Raw genomic sequence first — 3,682 nt, 5'->3', positions numbered from 1 at the left:
GTGTAGACGCAGTGGTGGGGTAACGTTGAGGAGTGTAGATGCAGTGGTGGGGTAACGTTGAGGAGTGTAGACGCAGTGGTGGGGTAACGTTGAGGAGTGTAGACGCAGTGGTGGGGTAACGTTGAGGAGTGTAGACGCAGTGGTGGGGTAACGTTGAGGAGTGTAGATGCAGTGGTCGGGTAATGTTGAGGAGTGTAGATGCAGTGGTCGGGTAACATTGAGGAGTGTAGACGCAGTGGTGGGGTAATGTTGAGGAGTGTAGACGCAGTGGTGGGGTAACGTTGAGGAGTGTAGACGCGGTGGTGGGGTAACGTTGAGGAGTGTAGACGCGGTGGTGGGGTAACGTTGAGGAGTGTAGACGCAGTGGTGGGGGAATGTTGAGGAGTGTAGACGCAGTGGTGGGGTAACGTTGAGGAGTGTAGACGCAGTGGTCGGGTAATGTTGAGGAGTGTAGACGCAGTGGTCGGGTAATGTTGAGGAGTGTAGACGCGGTGGTGGGGTAATGTTGAGGAGTGTAGACGCGGTGGTGGGGTAATGTTGGAGGAGTGTAGACGCAGTGGTGGGTAACGTTGAGGAGTGTAGACGCAGTGGTGGGGTAATGTTGGAGGAGTGTAGACGCAGTGGTCGGGTAATGTTGAGGAGTGTAGACGCGGTGGTGGGGTAACGTTGAGGAGTGTAGACGCGGTGGTGGGGTAATGTTGAGGAGTGTAGACGCGGTGGTGGGGTAATGTTGAGGAGTGTAGACGCAGTGGTGGGGTAACGTTGAGGAGTGTAGATGCAGTGGTGGGGTAACGTTGAGGAGTGTAGACGCGGTGGTGGGGTAACGTTGAGGAGTGTAGACGCGGTGGTGGGGTAACGTTGAGGAGTGTAGACGCGGTGGTGGGGTAACGTTGAAGAGTGTAGACGCAGTGGTGGGGTAACGTTGAGGAAGTCCGGGGTGCCAGAAGCCCGTGCTCCAGTGTCCAGGGGGACCGAGGGAGAGGCACCACAGCCCCATGACATGCCGACAATGGAGGCCGGGCTGGATGACGGGGGACGTCTTTTCCGGGCAGAAGGATGTGACTTGCTCTCAGGACGTGGCTTCTGGTCGTGTCCCTTGGAACCACCTGGAACATGTCTGGAGCGGAGGCACCGGGACCAGGCGACCCCAGCACCAGCCAGCCGCTGGTAGGTGGATCAGAGGAGCCTTGTTTCCCTACCTGTTGGGCCCCTAGCTCCAGGGGTGTCCTCAGCCCTCCAGGTGGTCAGAGGGGCTAGAGCAGGGGGGGAGGGGTCTCAGATAGTAGTCTCCCACGCCCTGCCACGAGGAGGGGGAGGGGCACTCAGCCAGTCCCTGTGGTCAATGGGAAGCCTGGTTCTGTTTGCATGTTACAGGTAAAGGCCAGAGAGCAGCCCAAGCCGCACCACAGGGCTAAAAGGAAGTGCCCCTCAAGGACTCCTGGATCAAGGTGCTGTGTGAGTCCTGTATTGAGGGCCTGATTACGGAGGAAGTTCCTTCTCAGAGGGACCTGGTTAAGTCAGTTAGGGAATTGATGGCTACCTTTGATTCCTTTAGGTCTCTAGTCGAGATTTTAGCTCTGCCCCAGACACAGACCGCACCCCTTCCCTCCCAACAGATCGAAGTTACCTCAACGACCAGTAGGGGGTCGATGAGGCGAGTTGGCGGAGGAAGGCCCATCCCCAGACTCGGATTCAGGGGCAAACTCAGAGGGGGAGGGCCCCTCGAGCGAGCCCAGAGGCCCCTCTAGATAGAAGTTGTCCCTAGAAGAGGTCAATGACTTACTAGGAGCCATTTATGCTACTTTGAACATTAAGGAAGATAAGAAGCCCCTTACGTTGTAGGATCAAATGTATCGGGATGGAGGAACAACAGCATAGAGTCTTTCTCCTCCACGAAGTACTGCTAGAAACCATAAAGAGGGAGTTGCAGGATCCAGAGAGAAAGTCCTTCTTTGCCAAATCTCTCAAGCGCAGGTTCCCATTTGACGAAGACTCATCCGAATATGGAATAAAAGCTCCAAGACTTTTTCTCAGGTAGCCAGAAAGATGGACTTTGCCTTTCAGGACATGGAGGTCTTGTCTGACACCATGGATAGAAGGGCGGATTCCCTTCTTAAAAATTCCTGGGACACTATCCAACTTAAAGCCCGCCATGGCCACTACAGTGGTAGCTCAGAACATGGAGTATTGGCTTACACAGCTACAGGCCCATATCGTGGCGGGATCCCCGAAGGACAAAATATTCGCCTCCTTCCAGACCTTACTGCAGGCGGTGGACTATATTGCGGACGCCTCAGCGGAGTCAGTAAGGATGACGGCTAGGTCAGCAGCCCTAACCTACTCTTCCTGCAGAGCCCTGTGACTCAAGACATGGCGGGGGGACATTGCCTCCAAGGTTAGGCTTTGTGGCATCCCGTTCACAGGAGACTTCCTTTTTGGTCCAGGTCTTGAGACTGTTGCTGGATCGCACCGCAGACAGGAAAAAAGCCTTTCCCCTTAAGAGGAAGCTCCAAGTGCAGGGGGGGGGACATTTCATCCCCAAAAGCTGGTACAAGCCATCAGGCCGGGAGTACAGAAAAGGCTCTGGGGGCAAAAAAGAAGGGTCAAGGGAGGAGCGATTTTCCTTCCTCCTGAGCAGCCCCAAAAATCGCAATGATGGTGTTCCGGTTGAAGGAAGATTGGGGGTCCTCCTCCCACAGTGGGAAGCAGTATCCTCCAGTCCCTTTATCCTAGGTATAGCGAGAGGGAAGTCCTGCCTGGAATTTCAGAGGCCGAAGCCACAGAGATTAGTGACAGAGCTCCCAAGGTGTGCAGAGAAGGCCTCAGCCCTACTCTCTTCTTTGCAGAAGTTGGAGGAGCAGAGGGTCGTTATCAGTGTACCAGCCGCAGAGATCAGAGGGGGGCAGGGGCGGACTGACCATTTGGAAAATCGGGCACTGCCTTAGGGCCCGGGGTCAGTAGGGGGCCTCATGAGATGCCCCTGGCACCTTTTTCATAGGTTTTTTTGAGTTTGGGCAAGGACACAGGGGCCCCATGATCCCCTATTGCCCGGAGGCCCCATGAGTTGTCAGTCCACCCCTGGCGGGGGGTTTCTATTCCCACGTCTTTGTGGTCAGAAAGCCCTCAGGAATGTATTTGCTGATTCTGCACCTTAAGCCCTTGAATGAGACCATCAAACACAAAAGATTCTGTATGGATTTGATTTTTTTGGTCAGGTCTCTTCTTCCCCCCAACTGCTTTCTGGCCTCAATAGACCTAAGGGACGCTTACTTACACATTCCTATTGCAGAGGCCTTTCACAAATTCCTCAGGTTGGCAGTACGGGGCCCCAGGGAAATAATGCACCTGCAGTTCCGAATCTTTCCCTTTGGACTTTCCTCCTCGCCCAGGATTTTCACAAAGATCATGGCCTAGGCCCTGGTGTCTCTTTGTCTAAGGGGAGTCTTGCTGGTGGCTTACCTGGATGATCTCCTATTGTCTGAAGACTTGGAGGAACAGCTGTTGCGGGACATATCCTTGGTGATGAGACACCTGGAGAATCTGGGCTACGAAATGAATGTGTACCCGGGCTACGAACTGGATTCCACCCTCCAGAAGACCTTTCTGCCCCAGGAAAAAATCCTACAGTTGGACAGGGGAATCAGGCAGCTGCTAGGGAACTAGGCCGTGTCCCTAAGAGAAT

Source organism: Staurois parvus, unplaced genomic scaffold (assembly GCF_062004578.1).
Source record: "Staurois parvus isolate SC_StPar_1 unplaced genomic scaffold, SC_StPar_1.0 ptg001383l, whole genome shotgun sequence".
NCBI classification, from domain to species: domain Eukaryota; kingdom Metazoa; phylum Chordata; class Amphibia; order Anura; family Ranidae; genus Staurois; species Staurois parvus.
This window is presented reverse-complemented; position numbering follows the sequence as displayed.